Consider the following 22,260-nt stretch of genomic DNA (forward strand, 5'->3'; position numbering starts at 1 on the left):
TTTTTTTTTTTTTTTTTTAGACAGGGTTTCTCTGTGATAGCTCCAGCTGTCCTGAACTTTCTTTGTAGACCAGGATGTCTTTGAAGCACTTGCCTCTGCCTCCCTAGTGCTGGGATTAAAGGCAAGTGTCGTGATGCCCAGCCTACAAACTGGTTTCTTATCAATATGCATTTGAAGCTCTTCCATGCAGGCCTTCCTTTTGTTTTTTTGAGACAGTGTCTTAATATTTCTGACTGTCCTAGAACTCAGAGAGATTGGAAGATCTGCCTTACTAGTCAGGTAACAGCTCCAACCTTTCTTTGGACAAAATAATCTTTTATGGGTGGGAGAGGTGGCCCAGGAGTTAAGCCCACTGACAGTTATTCTGAGGATCTAGGTCCCAGCATTCACAGGAGATCTGAGGCCTCTTTCTGGTTTCTGCAGGTACCAGACATGCAAGTGGTGCATTGATCACAAACATGTAGACAAAACACCCCCCACCACACACACACTTCTTTGGTGCACGAGACCTAGAGAAGCAAATTATTTTTGTCATTAAAGAATTTAAGAAATCATTTTCTTTTTGGTAGAGAGTATGACATATCTCTGTGTAGTGTCATTGAAAGTGCAGCTGTTGTGTATAGTAGTACACATCTGTAGTCCTGGGTACTCATGAGATTGAGGCAGTAGGATTGCTTGGACCAGAGCAGGCAACAGAATGATATTCCAGCTGAAAATAAGCAAACACAAACACCAAAATAATGCCCCTCCCATGAAAGAAAAGTACATAAAAATATACTAGTGAGCATGACTCTTAGAGTATCTGTCATTTTTGACATTCGTTCTAGCATATCTTTTAGGGCTTTAAATAAAGAACAGGCATCATGCTGGGAAATGGCTCATTTTGGGGAATTATAAAACATTTTGGCAGGTTGTAATATGATAATTCAATAGGTAAAAAAGTTATACAGCTTAAATGTAAATTAGAAACTGAGGGAATAGAAAACAGTGAAATGTCAGCGCTACCTGAATTAGATGTTATTGCATTCATTTAGTGAACAGAGGTAGAGGCTCATTATGGTAGACATGTAGGCTTGCATCAAAGGACATTTACCAGGCAGTTCAGCAGGAGGGATGCAAGGTTAGATGAGAATGTGAGAGAAAAAGATGAGTCAAGGAAGGCATGTTGGCCTTTGGCATGAGCATCTAAATGAGGAGGGGTCATTATAAAACTGAGGTAGTGAACTGTAAAGGTTTGCATCTATGTATGTATGTATATATATATATATACATATATACATATAAATGTGTGTATGCATGCATGTATGTGTCTGTCTATCTATTTATCTATTTTGAGGCAGGGCCTTACTTTTTGGCTTTGTTGTGAACTGGAAGGCAAGATCTGTACTTTAAGACGTCTGTTGTACATTCTGTCTATTCATCTCTAATGATGCTGCACATCTCTAAGGGGTCTAGAAGATGGTCTTTATAAATACAGAGTCAGGTTTTCAGGTTTAGTCAGGAAAATAGAAACTACTTAGACTCATTTTAAATATATGGAATTAGCTCTCTCTTGATAGAGGTGATAGGACCTGGGAATGAACACTTTCCAAGAGGGCCTTGGGGGTTAGTTGTATGGGGCAGTTTCAGCCACTACTGGTTGCCATGGTCCCTAGGTTATTTCTCAAAGGCTGCTAGGAATTCTTAGCAGATGTTGCATAAGGTCTTGGTTCTTTATAAATTTCTTTTCTACACACTGACCAACCTAAGGATAGTGACTCTTACCAGTCTTGGGAAAGTTTCTTTTTTTCCTATGTAGTTTATAGAAAGTGGGAGTTTCTGGGATGTGGCTCCTGTCTCTATACTGCAAGTGATGGAGCATTGTTAAAGGGTTGACAGCCAGGCAGTTGGGTTTACAGATAGGGTTTAGAAGAGAAGTCTGAGTTGGATGAACATGAAGATAGCATGTCAAGTGTTAATGCCTAGGAGGCAGGCACAGACAGGGATGGCAGGATTGAGTCTTGATGAACTCTAGAACTAATTTTGGGAGAAGAGGAGGGATTGAAAGAAGTCCAGATAAAGTGAGAAGATGGTGTGTCTGACAGATTGAGTGCATCCTTTGGGTTTAGTTATGTTGAGGTCCTTAGTAATGTTCAGTGGGCATTCTCATGGTTGGAGTGAAAAGATACATGGAAGAAAGTTTGTGATGTTGAGCATATTGTGTGTGCATGTGCTTATTTTGGTGATTATTTGTGTCACAACTGCTGTAATATCTTTGTTGGATAATTACGATATTTGCAGTATCATAGGATTGACTTGTTTGGATCATCCTTTGCCAAGGGAATTGACTTTTTTAGTTCTTCTTAGGCAGAGGGCATTTGTTTTGTATCTCCCATGTTTTGAGTATCATGGCAGAAGGTGCTGAGTCTTGTTTAAATTTGCTGATCTGGTGGTGGTGTTCTCTGAGCCACTGTTGCTGTTTACTTTTCCATAAACAAGTAGCCTTTGTAGTTATTCTGTCCTTGTGGCATATGCTTACCTCTTTACTTTGACCTGGTAGAGCCTTTTGCTTTGTAGGCTGTTCCACTGCCCCGGTACTGGTCTCCAGTTTCAGTTGGACCTTGATGCCCAAATGATCTGTGTCTCTTGATGAGTTACCTCCCCAGTTGATACAGGAGATCCCCTGGGTTACTTGTTAAATTTGATCCTTAAGTGTATTTTGATGTCTCTTTTTAGAGGAATTTATTTGGTGTCTTTCTTAGATAGCATCACCCTTGTCATATATTGTGACAGCAATTAGTTCTTCTGAATATGCTTGAAGAGTGGCCTTGTCTTCAACATACAGTAAAACGTTTCTTTTCATTCTTTTAAGTACTGGGGATCAAATGTAGGGCCTCATGGGTGTAAAAGAAACTTTTATTTACCTGTTTGAAATGTTGCCTGAGAGGTTTACTGCCTCTTTCTGCTAACGGAGGCCTAGTCCTGGAAGCCTCTATCCTCTGTACAATCTAACCTAGTCCTAGAATGTTGTCAGCCTCTGAGACTTACTGCTTAATATGCGCACCCTTTTTAGTTCTTTCTGAGCTCATAGCTAGCTGGTTCAATTCAGCTATTCTGGCTCAAACTCCTCTCCCAGCTGACTTACTCAATCTGGCTTCTCTCTTGGCTCCTGAATTGCTCTGCATGGCCTCAAACTAACTCCAGCAATCTGTTCTAGTCTCCTGGCTCCTTCTCATTCTCTGTCTCATTTGGTCTTCACCTGAGTCTAGCTTGTTCCATCTCTGCAACCTCTATTACTGTCCCTATAAAGTTGCCTCCTCTCTCTGCGTTGCCTCTAAGTAGCTTCCTTTTCCTCTCTCTTGTTGGGTGTAACCTGTTCTATTAGATCTTTCTCTGATTTGCCATTTTTTCTTCCACTCAATTAAACATCACTTTCAAACATGGGTGCTTCCTTCTACAAACTAATTTTACCTTCATTGTTTGGGATTAAAGGTGTGTACCACTAGTACACAAATACTAGTACCACTAGTACACAAGTGTGTACACTTGGACCTAAGCTTTTCTTTACCTGAAACTTGCACTCTACCAGGCTGGCCTTGAACTCAGATCTGCTTGCATCTGTCTCCTGGATGAAAGGCCTGTTTATATTCCAGCTGGATCACACTGACCTAGAAGGTCTTTGGATGAAATCTCTTGCCAGAGCAGCCACGTTCTGAATTAAATTCCTCTACTCTTGGTATCACACTGCAGCCCTTCTTTTACCTTTTGTTTTGAGATAAGTTCTTTCAATGTTGTTTAGGCTGGTCTTGAACATACTCTGTAGCCCAGGCGGGCCTTGCACTTTGTTTTTGAGATAGGCTCTAATGTGGTCCATAAATGTAACTATGTAGCCAAAGCTGATCATGAACTCCTGATTCTCCTGACTTCACTTCTCAAGTGTGGAGTCAGTCATTTGCCACCACATTTTGAATTTTAGATACTTCTGCTCCAACTTCCCAAGTAAGTGGGGTTACTGTTGTGTCCACTAGCCATGCTTGAGAATGTTTCTTTTTTTCCCTGAGACAGGGTTTTTCTATAGCTTTGGTTGTCCAGGACTCACTTTGTAGATCAGACTGGCCTCGAACTCAGAGATCTGCCTTCCCAGGTACTGGGATTACAGGTGAACGACACCGTGCTCTGCCTGAAAATGTTTCCTTAACACTTTAAGTCATTTATTTACACAGTAGAGTCTTGTAGATGGGGTTTTACTTGGAGTGCAGAGTGGAACTGTGTTTGAGATTGTTGGCTGTGGATAGATTTTGCTTTGAAATTCAGATCAAGAGCCAGATGTGGTGTAAACCTTTACTGTTAGCACTTGGCTGACTGAGGCAGGATTCAAGGCTAGCCTAGTCTATATAGTGAGTTTAAAGCCAATTTGTGCTATAAAGTGAGACTGTCTCAAACAAAGGCAGGCCATGGTGGCACATGCCTGTAATTCTAGCGCTTGGTAGGGAAGTCTAGAGGCAGGCCGATCTCTGAGTTCAAAGCTAGCCTGGTCTCTATAGAGCAAATTCCAGGACAGCCAGGGCTACACAGAGAAACCAGTGTTGAAAAACCAGAGGGGAGGGGGAGTAGGGGGAGACATAAAGCAATTAGGTCAGACAGACACCTGGGTCCTTGGTATTGCTTCCAATATTGAATCCTCTTTAAGGTAATTTTCTTTCTCATCTGATATGTAGACATTTTCATAACTCTTATAAATTGATGAATTTAATTCTAAGTTTGTGTATAGTCATTTAAAAAACTCTTTAACTTTAGGGCAGAATCTTCCTAGTACTGAGCAAGGGCAGCCCCTAACCTTAGTTCTTTTCTACTCTCTTCATTGTTCTAAGGACTAGAAAGCAGCTTCTGTGTTTCTTGTTCTGCATACAGAATGAGCATCTTCTTGCATTTCTGAAGTAAGTTCAATAGCTTCTTTTTCTGGCTTAGGGTATTTATTTGGTCAGTAGTTCAATACCAATAACATGGCAGTCCCTGTACTAACCCTGGCATATGATGAATGATACATAGTATTCTAACCATGGCAAGCTTGCAGACTGTTAGGCTAGGAACTAAATTTGAAGCCTAAGAACTTTTGGTTTGCCCAGGTGATTTTTATAATTATGCCAACATTGATTTTGGGTGTGGGTGTGGGTTCAGGTAGGGTTTCACAGTGTGGCCCTGACTGGCCTGGAACTCCTTTTGTAGACCAGGCTGGACCTGAACTCACAGAGACCCATCTGTCTTTGCTTCCTAAATACTGGGAGAAAAGGTATGTGTCACCATGTCTGGCCATACCAACATTCTTGATCTGTTGCCTGTAAAAACAGCAACAACAAAAACAAACAAACAAAAACCATTACCCCTGACTTGTGTTCTTGCAGAATACAGGCTACAACTTGTCTTAAGTACAGAAGTTAGTAGACTAATCCTAGAAGGGAAGTCCATTTGGAGTAGTAGTTTGTTTTGGACAGTGGAGAATGTCACAAATTGAGGCAGAATAGAAGGGAAAAAAGATGGAAACATGAGGAAAGAAGTTCCAAAATCTTCTGGAATCCAGTTTATAGTTATTGGTGGCTAAAAGTCAAGAATTTTGATAAAGCTAACAAAACCAAACTGACATCAAGATTCCCAACTGTCCTAGTTTCATTTCTTTTGTTTTAAAAGAATGAAAATCCCAGCCAGGAGTGAGGCAGAGGCAGGAGGATCTTTGTGAGTTCAAGGCCAGCGTGGTCTACATAGGACAGCCAGGACTATACAGAGAAACTCTGTCTTGAAAAACCAAAATAGCAAAGAAAAAGTCCCAAATCATTTGGTTTTACCAACAAAGACTCAGCAGCCAGATGCTAAGGTGAAAACTTGCTAGCTCAGGCAGAGAAAGCACCCAGCTGACCTTTCTACTCAGCTCATGTCCCAGAAGAAAAACAAACAAACAAACAAAACCACAGCAAAAGACCAAAAGCTTGTTAGCTCACCAGACAACCAGGAGGGAAAAGGCAATAGCTTAAAAAAAAAAAAAAAAAAAACAAAACCAAAATCCAAAGAGCTAAAGAGCTTCTTCTGTAGGCTGACTTAAATACTCTTCAACTTAATGCCCCTCCTTTCTACTTAATCCTTGTCAGCTGGTTTCTTGTTCTGCCTCTTAACCTACAGTTAACTATTAAATCCTGGTGTACAGAAAGTTCTTGGATTAAAGGTCTGTGCTAGGGTTGAGCCACACCATAATCAGCTGTTTATAATAAACACAGTTCTTAGAGTAAAGGTGTGTGTTAAGGCTGAACCACACCAAACAAGAAAGTTTTTTTTTTTTTTTTTTTTTTTAAAACAGGTCACAATGGAGAGAAAGTCATTTTTACCAGGAGAGTTTTACAGAGGTTGAATAAGAAAACAAGCTAGACACAGGTGAAGATAGAACAAGCCAGAAAATGAGAAGGAGCCAGAAGATTAGAAAATATTGCTGGAATTAGTTTAAGGCCAAGCAGAGCAATTCAGGAGCTGAGAGAGAAGCTCAGCTGGGAGAGGAGTTTGAGCCAGAACAGCTGAATTGAACCAACTCGCTAAGAGCTCAGAAAGAACTAAAAAGGGTGAGCATATTAAGCAGTAAGTCTCAGAGGCTGACAACATTCTAGGACTAGGTTAGATTGTACGGAGGATAGAGGCTTCCAGGACTAGGCCTACATTAGCAGACAGGTAATAAGTTTTCAAGGCTACAATTATTTCAGGAGAATAAAAGTACTTTTACACATTTCTATTGCTATGATAAAATACCACAAGTATGGGTATGGGTCTTTTAAATATATAGTAAAGATAGCACCAAATGTTGTTAGTGTCATATTAAGATAATATGACCAAGGGTTAGCAAGCTTGAATTCTCCACTTTTTCCCATCTGTGTGTAGCTCATGGTTTCTGTCCTGACTGTACTCTGTTGCATGAGCTTGAATCTGTGCCTGCCTTAATGCTGTCTTGTGAATCTGTTCCTAATAAAGGGCTTTGCTATTCCTTTTGTTGAACAGCATGGACAGTATCACATGGGAAGGAATGAGGGTTATTTTATAGAAATCTTTAACTGTTTTATAGAGGATGAAACTTTACTGATTCTATCTGATCAAGATAAGGATGTTTATAAATACCACTGTACACAGACTATATCCATGCTGCTTTCAATGTTCCTGGTGGATATTTATTGTACAAGGTCACTGTGGACTCATTTGCTGTTACTATCACACACACGGTCTGGGTCAGGGACAAGGAACAATAAACAACTTAGTTAAAGCTGTGTATTAGCTTATGTTGTGAAAATGGATTATATGGGAAATCCAAGGCAAGTCATCTTGGTTGTTACGCCGTTCTCTTAAAAGCAAGGTGAACAAGCAGGCTGAGTACAGAGCAGGATAGCAGTCCTAAGTGATCTGAAAGTTTATTATTAGCTGTGCTGTGAGATCCAGTAAGACGTTCCAGTGTCTTGGAATGTAAGAGATAGTCCGTAACACTGTGTCACCACAAAAAGGCAACTTGAAGGAGAAAGAAAGGGCTTTTTTTAATTCACTTTCTAGGGTATAGTCTGTCATAGCAAGGAAGTCAAGGTAATAGGAACAGCTAGTCATATGACTCAGTCAAAAGAAGAGAATTTCCTGAAGATGTGTTTACTACTCAGCTCACCATTTCCACACTTATATACTCCAAAATCCAAGGTTAGGGAATGGTGCCACCATGTCAACAGTAGTTTGATCTAGGTAATTGTTTAATGGAATTGTCTTTCTAGTAGATCTTGGTTGTGTCATGTTGACAATAAAACACCATAACTACATAGAGACAGACAAACCTTTTCTGAGAGGAACTGGAAAAGGAATGAAAATAACTAGGTTTCTTTTCTTTAAAAACTACTTAATCTTTGATTTGGTTATGAATTAAATCCTATAAACAATGTGATTTTAAAAGCCACAGGATAACATACATTAAGATACTTAAGAACCTCTCCTCTGCTCCCTTTTTTCCCAACCCTTACCTACCTGTTCATCGTGTACTTCCTTTTCCTAATAAACCCCAGCTTTGCTTCACAGTGACTAGTTCTGAAATTATTTTCAGGGTATCAGTTATATCTGAGTGGAAGTCTGCTGAAGTAGACTTTGGGTTACATGGCCAGCAGCATTGATTTGCCTCTCTTTCTGCTGCCAACAATATGACTTAAATTATTAAGATGTAACTAGTTAAATAGTTGAGTTTGGCCCTTCTTTAGCAGTTGGTACCAAATATTTTTCTAAGGGCTAATCCTATTTGCTCAGTCCCAGCCAAATAGCTTATAACTTGTTGGTATATTATGCCTATGTTGCCCACCTCTATGAAGAGTTTTTCTGTCATGGATGCTTTGTAAAGCTCAAATTGTACCTTTTTTAAAAAGGGTGAGGGTGTTTTACTCCATGCATGTCTGTGCACCACGCTCTTGCCTGGTGTCCACAGAGGCCAGAAGAGGATATCAGGTCCCTTGGAACTGGAGTCACAGATGTTGGTGAGCTGCCGTGTGGGTACTGGGAATTGAATTTGGGTCCTCAGGAAGAGTAACCAGGCTCAGCCATCTCTCCATCTCATACTTGTTTTAATAGAAATGTTGATGTGTTTATATAGGAACTCAGAATAGCAGTACAAATTTAAGAGTGGTAAGAAATCAGTGCTTGAATCTAATTGCTTTCTTGTTTATCATGTGACCTTGGATACATTGCTGATTTTGTCTGTGTAAAATTGAAATAGCATTAGTGAGCTGAACATGCCAATTACTTGATCATGTGAATGCTAACATGGTGGTTACTAGTCTGGTTACTTGGAGTAGTGAGTGATTAATGGTAGGAATTCTGTCTGGGTTGGTTACACATTAGAATGAGAAGCTTTAAAAGCATGGTAGCAGTAGCAGAAAGGTGTGTATGAGAGAAGAGTTTCAAGGACCCTACTTCTCTGCTTGTATCCATCTTAAAATATATTCAATCATGCCAAAAAGGACGGGGAGTCTTATTTTACAGATAGCTTTGGAGAGTTAAAAATGTATTTCATTGTGTAATAAGCCAAGTTTCAGTTTTCTTTTATCCATCTGGAGTGAAAGAATGTATTTTAATTATACAGCTTGTAGACTATGTACTTTAGGCCACATTTGAACTAGTTTATGCTGACATTTTTATCAGTTTCATTGTTAAATATATATATAGTGGTTTTTTTTTTTTTAATTTTTTATTTTTGAGACCGAGTGTCTTTGAATCTGCCTGCCTCGGCCTTCTGAGTGCTGGGATTAATGGTGTGTGTCACTGTGGCTGGCTGATGTATATTCTTAAAAAAACAAAGAACAAAAACCAAAACCAAATACTTTTTATTCTTTGTGAATTTCATATCATGCACCCCAGCCCCATTCATTTCCCAGTCTTTTCGTATCTGCCCTTCTCCCTTGCAACCTCTCCCCCAAAATACAAACAAATGACAGAACAAAACAAGGAACCTGTAGAGTGTCACAGTGTGTCTCACAGTATACGCTTCTGTCCATTGCAATGAGTCACTGATCTGATCGAGGCCTCTAGTGTCTGCTACACTAGCAATACTAGATCCTCACTAGGACTCTTGGATACCCTGTTGTTGCCCTGTGTCATGAAGATCCTGCAGCTTTGGATTTGCGGGACCTGCCCTTTCACCAGGCTCTAGCAGTTCATAGATGGAGTAGATGTTAGGGTGAGCCAACTCAATGCACTGGATCTGGGTCTGGGTGGTATCCGAGTTGGTCAGCCTGCCAACTCTTCTATGCCTTCATCACTGTGGGAGCTCTTCAGCATTGCTCCCAGCTAGCTCACCCAATGCTGCACAAGGGTCAGCTCTTGTGCTCTCATTTCCTCAGGGGCAGCTCACTTGCTCCTATGTAACGAGGCCCAGCTCAGCTCTACTGTGCTGCCCAGATGAGGTACAGGTGCTCTCCTGAGTGCCATAGCCAGTGAGGGACAGGGCCAGCTCTGCCCAGCCTTTAGACATCAACATAGTCCCACTTGGTGGCTCAGACCACGGACATCCACATGGCCTTTGGTGGTAATATGGGTTGCAGACATCGAAACAGACCCCTGCTGCTGCATGGCCATGGACCCAGACATGGCTCTTAGTGGAAGCATGGTCTGGGATTTCACCAGGGCCTCAGGCGACAGGGCAGGCTACTCACATCAAGCTGCTCCTCCCCACCTTCTTATCTCCAGTTCCCCGCTTTACAGTGCTCAAACCACTGCACAGCTCTCTCTCTCCCATCTCTCCACCAAGTACTTACACATCGAAGTGGCTCCTGCTGCAGGCAGGACAGTTGGCAGGTGGGTCTCTTGGTACCTTTCACCTACCTGTGGTGGTGAGCAGTCCTCCCCTGGTTTATGTTGTGAAATAAGATTGGATTAAGGAACAGTCAGAACATAACATGTCTTAAGTGACCTCTTGCTAAAACATCTTGAGTCAGTGGGCTAAGTGCTGCTAGAATGGGGTCCTATTACTGCTTTATGTCTACTCACAGTGAAGAATAAAGAAAATAGTTATTTTTTTGTGGAGAGAAGACTAAGTGGTTAAGAGCACTGTCTGCTCTTCCAGAGGACCTGGGTTTGATTTCAGGCACCCACATGGAGCCTCACAACTGTTCATAACTCCATTTCCAAGGGAGTTTTAAAAAAGATTTAAAAAAGATTTTAAATCTTTAGTTTAAAAAAAAAGATTTATTTATATGTATGCATGTTTTGCTTGCATGCGTGTCTGTGTACAACTTGTGTGCAATGTCTGTGGCAACCAGAAGAGAGCATCTCATCCTCTAGAACTGTAGTTCCAGATAGCTGTTGGCTGACATGTGGGTGCTGGGAGTGAAACCTGGTCTCTGGAAGAGCATGCTGAGCCATCTCTTCAGCCCCTGATTATTAGATTTTTAAAAAATATTTATAAAGTATTGCTTTTTATATTGAGTGGTTTGCTTAATTTTATTTTGAGAACTACATGCTTGTATTAATGTGTTTTGATCAAATGCATTCCCCATTTCTTCTTCTGCAATTTGTTACCTCCCCATCCTCCCATTTTTCACTCAGGAACTTATTACATACTTTTTTTTTTTAAACCTGTTAATGCTGCCTGTATATGCATGGGTGTAGGAACATCTACTGGAGCAGGTAGCCTTTAAGGGGCAGGCCAGAGGTTGTGGACAGCTGTCGCAAAACAGTGTTTGCTGGACATGATTGCACTGTTGCATTCCCATGAACTCAGTGATTGTGCCTGAATGTACAATGTCATGCAAGTTAGACTCCTAGTATGGATAATAGAGAGGCTTATGCAAAGAGCATTCTATATCTTTGTTTCATGATGGTAGAACCCTACGTCTAGGTTACTGAAAGTTTTTGCCCTTGCTTCACTCTAGTCTCTCTCCCTTGTGTTTGTTTCTTAACCACTGAGCCGACTCTCTAGCCCCTTGTGTTTGTTTCTATCTTCTGAGTAGAAGCCTTTTTCACATGTCTTTATTTCCTTGTGATGACTTCATAACGTCTTTAAAAGCTTTAAATATATGTGTGGGCCTTTGAGTTTTGCATCAGGATATTCTGTACAGGCTTTTTGCCAGGGAGTCTTGTGTTGGTGTCTTTAGTCTCTCCTATTAGGCTAACAGTTTCCTGTAGGAAAAAGATCTGGATGGCAGATTCTAGGAGTTGAGTGTATTTATGTTGTGGGAGCTGAACAGTGACTGACCCTACCTCTGTGTTAAAGGTGCTTTGCTTTTATCAGAGTGTGACTCTTGGTTTGCTCTTAGGTGGGGAGAAGGGCTCATACAGGCAGGCTGCTGGGGTTCTTGCTGCAGTGTGGGCATCTTCACACACCAAGGCCACTGTACTCAGTCATCATTTATCGTTCATTCTGCTGTGGAAATGGAATTGGTACTTCAACTTTTCCTTGGCTGCCCTCTGGTCTGCTAAGTCATTGGCTGTGCTTCCCCTTTTAAATTTGTCTGTTTTCTGTCCACATATTGCCCCTTACCTCAGTATTCCTGTTTGTTTTGATGCCTGTCTTAGAAGCCTTTTCGGGTCCTCAAAGTTTCCTCTCTTTTTAGGTCTCATACTTGTGCTTGATTTTTGAACTTTGTTTTTATTTCTTTAGCATAGTTTTAGTGGGAACAAGCGGGGTTGGTGTCGTTTCTTATCTTGAACTTTGCTATCTTTTTAGCAGGTTATGCTTGTTGATGATAGTGTTCAGTTACTTTCGTGTATCGTTTTTTCCTGGGTTCTGGTTTGCAGATAGGTTCCATGTGTTTTTCTTTAAATTCATTCATTTTCTAGCAGTTTACATGGTAGACATGAAGAGAACTTTTAAGAGAGTGAGCATGGTAGGACTTTAAGAAGAGTCAAATGGGCTGATGGTTAAGCTTAGTGTTGGAGCACTCACCCAGCATTCCTAGCTCTGTTAAATAAATACATAAATAGCAATGAAATAAAGATGTTTATATATGTATGCATGCATTCTGTCTCTTCCAGGTCTCTGGACTACAATGAAAAGAGGAAACAGATACTAGGAGTATTTTTTAAAAATAGCTATTTGATTTCTTCTCAAAGTCACTGCTGCCTTCTGAGCTGTGAGTATATTTTTCTTGTTTGTGTTTTGGTGTTGCTGTTTGGTTTTTCTTTCCTTTGTCCACAGTCTCTAACATACAGCAGTGACAGCAGAGCATAACTGATTTTTAGGGCCACGGAAGACTGATAAGTTATGTATTGATTCTTTATATGTGTTTAGCATTATGATATTAGTTGTTCATAGAACAGTGCTTGGAAAACGCTCTGGACATTGTAAACACTATGAATTATAATAGTTACCTATTGAATACTTACAGCCACCTCAAGAACAAGGTCTGCTGTTCTGTTTCACATTTACGTAAACTTACAACAGAAGTTAACAATTTCCAAGTTTTAAGTGTCAGTACTGGCTTTAGAAGGGTCTTCTTTACTGGTGTTTTATTCTCATGAGTGCTGGCTTCAGATTTTGTCCTAGTAGATGATTTATAGTAGTTCCTTGGGGGAATATATCCTGAACCCAAGTGGATGCCTAAAACTGCAGATAGTACCAGACCACATATATGTTTTTTCGTATGTATGCATGCAAGCATGTGTGATCATGCCCATATTTTTAATATGGGTGCTGGAATCTAAACTCAGGTTCTTAGCAAGCGATCTTTACCCACTTACTAAGTTCCAGCCTTACTTTTTTTTTTTCTACCTAAACTTACTCATCTGACTAATAAGGTTTTTTTTTTTTTTTTTAAAAATAGAATTTCTCTTAGGAGATTGTTATGAAGACACTTGGAGATACATATAATATATACTTAACACTCAGTATCATTAGCAGTTGTGTGAGTTACAGTTACTATTGGTGTGATAAAACATCATGACCAAAAGTAGCTCTCAGAGAAAAGGGTTTATTATACTTACCCTTCCTTAATCACGGTTCGTATTGAGGGAAACCAAAACAAGAACTCAAGTGGGGCAGGAACCTGGAGGCAGGAGCTGATCCATAGACCATGGAGGGGTGCTGCTTACTGCCTTGCCCTCATGGCTTGTTCAGCCTGCATTATGGTAGAACCCAGGACTGTCAGCCCAGGGATGGCACCGTCCACATGGGCTGGGCCCTTCCCCTTCAAACTAAAAAAGAAAATGCCCTATAAGCTGGGCGTTTACTTTACTCCTAACACTTGGGAACCAGAGCTCAGTCTGAGAGAGAGAGAGAGAGAGGAAGGAAGGAAGGAAGGAAGAAAGGAAGGAAGGAAGGAAGGAAGGAAGGAAAGACAGGAGAGAAAGAATGGCTTGCCTGCTTGTAACCTGATCTTAGGGAGGAAATTTCTCAATTGAGGTTCCCTCTTCTCAGATGACTTTAGCTTGTGTCAGGTTGATATGAAACTAGCCAGGACAGCAGTTATTCTAGATAGTATTTTCTACAGTAAAAACAGTAAGATTGACCCTGAGAGAGAGATTGCATGAGTTTTAAATTGTTAAATTTGTGAAGTTTAGTTTTTTGTTTTACATTTGGGAGATTGTAGACTTGAAGGTCTATAAGTTTGTCTTATTCCTAGAGCCTGCTTTCTGCTAGGTCAGGGAATAAACCAAGGACAAGTATGTTGATAAGAGATTAATAATCTTGGGCTGGAGCGATGGCTCAGTTTTTGGGAGTACTGTCTGCTCTTCCAGAGGTCCTGAATTCAATTCCCAGCAACCACATGTTGGCTTAAAACCATCTATAATGAGATCTGATGCGCTCTTCTGGCATTCAGGTGTACATGAAAACAGTACCGTCACACACACACACACACACACACACACACACACACACACACACAGATTTTTAGTCTGAGTGTTGGCGTTGGTGAATATTTGTTTAAATTTTTTTACATTTATTTTCTGTGTGTGTGCATGTGGAGGTCAGAGGACAACTTGTTGAAGTTGTTTCTCTTTTTCATGTGGGACTTGAGGCTTGAAGTTAGGTCATCAGACTTGGCAAACAAGTGCGGTTACCCAGTAAGCCATCTTGCCTCCCCAAACATTTGCTTTTTTAACATTTTGTAGACTTTCTCATGAGCTTGAATTTCATAGAGTCCAAATTCCTGATAGTTTATTAAATTTGATTTTGGCAAGAGTTTCTAGAGTAGAGGCTCTTTCTCTGTCTTCCATTTTCATGTAAGAGTTAGTTCATTTTCCTCCTCAATTCTTTCTCATCTTAAGTCTGTTTTATTTCTGTGTATTAGAGAAATTCTGTCATGCATGCTGTTTCAGTTTTCTAGCCAAGGTGTAGAGGTCCTTGGTCTCACTTCTGTTTTTTCCAGTTCTACCTGCTCCTGTGAGTAAGGGGAGGAGTCTGCTCTGTGTCTACCTGTGGCAGGTGTGAGAGCTGTGTGTCATCTGTGTTATAATTTCTGTTTAAACCAACATTAGTTTTCATTCCTGCTGAATGAAGAGTTGTTTGTTTATTGTGGTGTGTTTGTGTGTGTGTATGTATGAGTGCACATGTGCGCTTATACAGTGTAGGTCAGGACAACAATGGGAATCAGTTTTTTTTCCTTGTACATGTATGTTCAAAATCAGGTCATCAGCCTTAGTGACAAGCACCCTTATATGCTAAGCCATCTCACTGGCTCCAGGCATATTGGTGTTTTGATTTTTTGTTTATTTTTTTGAGACTTCTCACTATGAAGCCCTGACTGACTTAGAACTTGCTCTGTAGACCAGGCTGGCTTAGAACCTAAGAGAGTCTGCTGCCTCTGCCTCCCTAGTACTGGGATTAAAAGTCTGTGCCAACATGCTCAGGTAGGAATGAAGTTCTTAAAATCTTGTCACAAAATAAGTTTTCTTTTGTTAGATGATGATGATGTGTGTGAGAGAATATGAATATGAATGGGAATATGAGCATGCATTAGCATTGGCTCCAAAACAGGTACAGAGCTTTCATGAGCTGGGCTATAGGAGTTATTATTTATTAAATTTACATATATATGTAAATATGTGTATTTGAGTATTTGCATGTGAGTGTACATATATGTATATGAATGAATTGTTTCTCTCCTTCTGATATGTGTTCCAGAGATTAAACTTGCATCATCAGGTATGTTCAGTAAGCACTTTATCTGTTGAGACAGCTTAATAGCCTAAGGCCTTTCTCAGGAGCTAGATCTTTGTAGGATTCTCATCTTTTGGTGCCTCTTTCTACAGATACTTGTTTTTATTTCTGTGTTAGACGTCTTCAGAGGAAAGAACTCATTAGTCTACATTTTGAACATGAAGTCACTGAGGCCTTTAGAGGTTGTGTATGTTTATGTCATGTAAGCATTTAAAGAGGTGGGCTGTGCTGACCTGTTATGTGAAGGTTGAGGAGGTTGGTATGTTTTGGTTTGTCATGTAAGGATGTAAGTGGTGGGGTATAGGTTGGTTTGCCTGTGGCCAAGGAGAAAGCCACAGTTTTAGAATCCTGGGTTTGAGGTCAAACCTTGGTGTTACCTACTACTGACTGTGGGATTTTATAGAAAACATTTTACTTTTCTACTAGTTGGTTTTCTCATTTCAGTATTTTTGAATCTCTGCTGTGTTTGTAGTAGGAAGATGGGATGGTTGAGGTAGTTTTTAGGTACAGACCTGCATTTCTCTGAAGCAGGCCATATGGCTGTCATTGGAGAGTTGGGGGAAGGTATTGCCAGGAGTTGCAGATGTGCTCGTAGCAAGAGGTTTGTGTCTGAGGAAAGGAGAGACTTTGCAGCATGGAGAGGTTGGTCCTGGAATGATGGGCTCAGTTGCAGTTGGTGAGGACTAAGCTAGAATATGCCCATCTTTACGATAGTAAGATTTTTGTCTAGTGGTAGCTCTCAGCAGCCCTTACAGGCTCTGGAAGGAGGCCTTGAATGTTCATTGGGGATGGGCTTTTTCTAGGTGGATTGATTATAGGATAATAAGAGCCAATTAAGTTCAGGAAATGTTTGCTGCATTCATATTAAGTTCCAGCCATGGCTCTAATTGTTTTAAGTAGACCCATTGAGAAATAAAACAGGAGTGTCTTAAACAGAGTGGTAAAGCAGCTGATCAGCTGTGAACCTAAGGAGTACCTGTGTTATGTACTGGAAAGTGAGAAGTACGGTGGAGGAAATCATGCTATAATTTGTAGTTAAGAGTTTCAGGTGTACATAGGATGGTTACTATAAGCCTTGCTGCTAAGTGAGATGTGGGGCAGATATGGCAGAGATGACTGTATTAGCCAAGTAGATCCATGGGTAAAAAGAACATTGTAGTTGAGTAAACAGCAATGAAGACAGAATTGGCAATATTTGATGAAGCTGGTCATACTTGTTGAGGGAGTCTGACTCAGAGCTCATGATAAGATGCCTTCACTGATAGTTATGAAGGGAATCAGGCGCATAGCAGAAGTGACATGGGTTGGGGCAGTAGCAATCAAGGATGTCAGGACAGTAGGATTTGTTAGTAGTTTTTGTGTGGGTAGGAGAAAAGGGGTAGAGTTGCATATGAGAGAGACTTTCTGGACATACCCACTACTCAGACATGTAGTTATTCTGTGTATCTGCTAGTTGCTGCCGAACATAAAAGCTGTATAATATAATGCCACTGTATGTGAGGAAGATCAAGTTGAGAAAGCTCCTTTCTTAAGAATAAGTAGCTGGCACATGTTAGAGCTGGTAGTGTGTATGGATTCCAAAAGTCTTTGAGCACATCTTCTATTCTGTGTCATTGCCACCTAAAGTGGGCTGCTGTCTGTGCTCCCTAGCTTTTATTTCCCAAGAGACTTAAAAATAGGGAAGGAGGGATTTAGAGATACAGCTCAAGCAGTTAAGAGCACTGGCTACGCTTACAGAGGACCCTGGCTTGATTCCTAGTGCTCATGTGGTGGCTCACAACCATTCCTAACTCCATTTCAACTCTGATGCCTTCTTTTGGCCTCTGTGGGTACTACATGCATATAATATACATATATACATGCAGGCAGAACACTTCATCACATAAAATAATACACATTCAAAAAAAGTTTAAAATAAGTAGAAAATGATTGTGTGGTTTGGTTTAGGAAATCAGTGATATGCTATTTGAAATGCCTTTGCTCAACAACTTTTTCAGTGGTTTTATTCAGTTTGTTGTAATAATAAAGCCTCCTTTCAAGTGGTGTACATTGATCAGAAGTTAGCTAGTGCTGAAATGCCCAGACAGAGATGGCAGGCTTCTGTCTGCCCACCAAATGCTTCCAGGGGCTCCCAGAATTAGTTCTTTGTTTTAGGTGTTGCTTTCAGCAATTCAATCCCTGTTTTATAACAGGATTTCTGTGCTTATCAGCTATGTGTCTATCTTAATGTCATGGTAAGTGGGGAGTTTTTTCGATTCTTGTTATTTATTTATTTATTTATTTATTTATTTATTTATTTATATGCTTCTTGTATAGCTTTGGCTCTCTTGGAACTTGCTTTGTAGACCAGGCTGCCCTGGAACTCCTAGAGATCCACCTGCTTCTACTTCCCTGAGTGTTGGGATTAAAGGCATGTGCCACCACCCCCAGCTAAGGTGGGGAGTTTTTATATGTAATTTATTTCTTCTTGTGTGACATTGTTGAGATTTACAAAAACATGAGTTGATAACAGATAGGACTCTGACAGACCGAAGAAAAGATTTCACTCAAGTCTAATTTGATGAACCAGTGAAATAATTTGGGTACTTACAGGAACATGGTTTACTGAAAGGCATCTGCATCACCAAAAAGACCTACCCCAGCATGGGTGTAAATTAGGAAATCTGCATCCCTGGAGTCCCCACTTCAGCCAGCCTCCTGTAACTCAACCTCTTGCCCTCTCCACAAACAGCTGGGGTGGGTTCAGAAGAGTGTCATAGACAGACTCTCAGGTCAGAGTCTACCCATGTCCGTTCCTGCCCCTTGTATGAGGGAATATTAACAGGTCCAATTTTGTGAGGGTCTTGTGGGGCTTGAGCACAGCTCTGCCATGCCTGGAGGACATTTCCACTGCACCTCTCCCTGGCCTTCTCTCTTTGATTCTATAATAATTTTTTATTAGACCCACACTTTGCTTTTTGATGTTTGTGACAATGTAAAAACATTGTTCATTGTGGAGTAAATTTATATAGTGCGATTTTATTTCTTGTTTTATTTATTTCTTGTTCAAGTTCTGTTTTCTTGAACTTAAAGTTGCCACAGCCTACACTCCCCATTGGCTTTGATCTAGGTAAGGGTTTTCAACCTTTCTGTAAGCTGTGAAGCTTCCCAGTGTATATAGCCAGACAAACCCTTTCCCAGGCTGCCCTTCTCTAGATTGCCTATTCTCTGTGAGAGGAGGGAACTCTGGCAGCTTGCCTGTACTATTCCATTGCCATTACCAGGGAGAGGCCAGGTAAGTTGAGCTCTTAATACTGTGAGGATTCCTTTCTGGGGAACCTTGCCTGGAACAGGCTTTCCTCAAGAGGGGGTTGTTCTTAGTGGAGAAAGTAATGTGAGAAAAAGCCTGGGCTTGTAGAAATAACTTAGGTTTCAGTAAATTAAAAATCCTGTCTGCTGGGACTTTTACTGGATTGTACAAACCATACTGCTTTAATACAGACAGCATCTTGGGAACTTTAAACCAGATTACATGGAAATTAGGTTTATATTATTAAACATGGTGACAAATTTTTTATTGTAGTCCTAAAACTTGAACATAGAAGGTATTAGAACATGTGTGTCCAAATGATAAATTTAAAAACATGCCTCGTATTTTGCTTTATGGGAAAATCCGTTAAGAATATCTATTATAGACATGTAATGACTTCGGTTTTGGGGTCTCCAGGCCAGTTCACTGGATGTAAGAATCATTGCTGTGGTGCGGCCTCAATCTTGATTTCTGTGAAATAGATGAACTCTAAGTGAAACTTAGGAAATTGCTCAGTAATTGTTTGTCTTCGGAGAGGTCAACAAGGGGCCTTGGGAATAGCCTTTGAGACATGTGGCATACCTCTAGAATCCCAGGGAAAACCAGCTCTCAAGGATAGATAGTAAAAAGCCAAGAGCTGATAAATTCCTTTCATTAGAAAAGCAGTATTGCTCATGTTGGAATGCTGAGACAGAATGACTAGAAATAAGGCCTGCATGTAATCTTTGTAATTGCAGACACCACAGTACCTTTCATGTGAATGAATAGCTAGAACTCATGGGTGGGTGGGGCCTTGTGTTGATCTCAGTCTAAAGCTTCTCCTTTAAACCTAGATGTGTGGAGAGCACATTTTTCAGTCTTGATATTGTGTCTCAGGAATTATAGCTAGAACATTATAGTGACTGCCATTGTAGCTGTTATTTGTGTTAGGTAAAGTCAGAATCTTATTTCTTACGTATGTGCTATAATGTTCATGATGTGGAGGTTAGAGGACATAGCCTTGAGAATGTTGATCCTCATTTTCTATCTTGTTTTAAGATCTTGTGTCTTGGGCTAGAGAGATGACTCAGTGGTTAAGAGCACTGGCTGCTCTTCCAGAGGTCCTGAGTTCAATTCCCAGCAACCACATGGTGGCTCACAACCATCTAAAATGAGATCTGTGCAGGTGAACATGCAGATAGAACACAGTATACATAATAAATAAATCTTTAAAACATTGGATAAAAAAGAAGATCTTGTCTCTCTTGACTAGCTGGCCTTTGAGCTCTCTGTAGTTCTTGTGTCTTTGCCTCTTGTCTCCAAAGAAATGCTGGGAGTGTAGCTGCTTGTGCTACAAATCTGGCTTAAAAAAAAGATTGATTTTTAATTATGTGTGTACATGTTGAATGCAGTTGTCTGTGGAGGCTAGAGGCATTGGATCCCTTGGAGCTGTAGTTATAAGCTGTTCTGAGTTACTTGATGTGAGTTGATGGGAACTGAACTTGGGTCTTCTTCCAGAGACCCAGTCACTCTTGTTGTTTTGAGACAGTTTCCCTATGTACTCCTGGCTGGCCTTAAACTTACTGTGTAGACCGGTATGACCGGTATGACCTCAAATTCACAAAGATCCTTCTTCTGCCTCTTTTGTTCTAGGATTAAATGCAGGCACCATCACATCCGGCCCAGAAATCATTCTTAACCACTGAGCCATCTCTCCAGGCCACATACCTGGTTTTTTACATGGAGTTCTGGGATTTGAACTCACATTCTTAAAAAAAAAAACTGCATATTTATTATTTATACAAATTTCCGTCTGCATGCCAGAAGAGGTCACCAGATCTCACCATAGATGGCTGTGAGCCACCATGTGGTTGCTGGGAATTGAACTCAGGACCTTTGGAAGAACAGCCAGTGCTCTTAACCACTGAGCCATCTCTCCAGGCCCCTGAACTTACTTTCTTAATGTTACACACAAAGTGCTTCTCCCTAGCTTTTATTTAATTCTTTTAGCAGCTCAGTAAGGTAGTGATTTTATGTTTTCATTTAATCAATGAGAAACTGAGTCTGGAGTTAAGAAACTTGCCCAGTTCTCTATAGCAGTGCCAACTTCTCCACTTCTTTTGATCAAAGCTTAGTCCTGTGCTTAGTCAAATGTGCAGGTGCAGGTTATGCTTTTAGCAGCTAGGAGAATAGTGCCATCTACTGAGCTACAATGTTGTTTTTTCTTCCTGATTTGCATATCCTTTTTAAGTACATTGACTTCTTGAATACATTATCATTTCTGTAAAGCTTGCAAGTAACGCCCAGTTCCTTGATTCTGCACACGATGACAGAATAGTGTAACTGCATCAAATACTTGTAAACATTGAGCATGCTACTGCACTCCAGGGTCCTGAGGAGTATGAAGGGCAGCAGTGACAGTTTGGTTGGATTTAGAGTCACCATGGAAACATACCTTTGAGTGTGTCTGTGAGAATGCTAATAGAAAGGTCTAACTGAAGAGGGAGGACTCCCTCCGAGTAAGGATGACACCATCCCTACAGTTGGAGACCCAGGTACACTAAGAAGGAAAACATACTTGAGTAATACTATTCATCCTTGTCTATATCTTTTTTCTTTAAAATTTATTTTTATTTTATGTGCATTGCTATTTTGCCTGCATGTCTGTCTGTCTGAGGATGTTGGCGCCCTGGAATTGGAGTACAGTTAAGAGCTGCCTTGTGGGTGCTGGGAGTTGAACCCAGGTCCTCTGGCAAAGCAGCTAGTGCTCTTAACCACCTCTCCAGAATTTTTTTAAAGACAGGATCATACTATGTAGTTCTGGCTGGCCTGGAATTCCTTGTGTAGACTAGGTTGTCTTCAAACTTGTAGAGTTTTGTATGTCTCTCTGCCTCTTGAGCACTGGGATTAAAAGTGCTCAGTACACTCAGCAGTTGTAGTTGCCATATAGTTTCTGGAGCAAATACAGTGTTGTGCAGCGGTAAGGAGGCACTTATTGCCCAGTTCTCTCCTCTCCTCTCTGCTCCTCTCCTTTCCCTCCCTTCTTTTCTCCTCCCCCTCCTGCTGTCTCCTCTTTTCTCTTCTGCCTATCTCCCTATCTATCTCCCTATCTATCTCTCTGTCTATCTATCTGTCTGTCTGTCTGTCTGTCTTGTCTGTCTGTCTGTCTGTCTGTCTGTCTATCTATCTATCTCTATCTAAGATAGTTTTTCTCTGTGTAGCCTTGGCTGTCTTGGAATTCACTCTGTAGACTATGTTGGCCTCAAACTCACAGAACCACTTGCCTCTGCTGCTCAAGTGCTGCGATTAAAGATATGTACCACCACTGCCCAGTTTATTGTTCAGTCTAACGAAGCCCATAAATTTTCAG

The 22,260-nt window shown here is 40.7% G+C and overlaps 1 protein-coding gene across 3 annotated transcripts in view; it reads left to right on the forward strand.

The window, feature by feature from the left end:
- The window catches only part of Ptk2 (protein tyrosine kinase 2), a 207,450-nt gene that overhangs the window by 18,756 nt on the left and 166,434 nt on the right, over positions 1–22,260 (forward strand). For 2 of the 3 annotated variants that reach the window (XM_060389300.1, XM_060389308.1), the window contains exon 2: positions 12,499–12,596. The exons of the other annotated variant lie outside the window; for it this stretch is intronic. The gene's annotated coding sequence lies outside the window, so the exon portion shown is untranslated. The remainder of the gene's footprint in view (positions 1–12,498; positions 12,597–22,260) is intronic. 3 annotated transcript variants of the gene reach the window in all.

The sequence above is a fragment of the Meriones unguiculatus genome, chromosome 8 (genome assembly GCF_030254825.1).
Source record: "Meriones unguiculatus strain TT.TT164.6M chromosome 8, Bangor_MerUng_6.1, whole genome shotgun sequence".
Taxonomy (NCBI): domain Eukaryota; kingdom Metazoa; phylum Chordata; class Mammalia; order Rodentia; family Muridae; genus Meriones; species Meriones unguiculatus.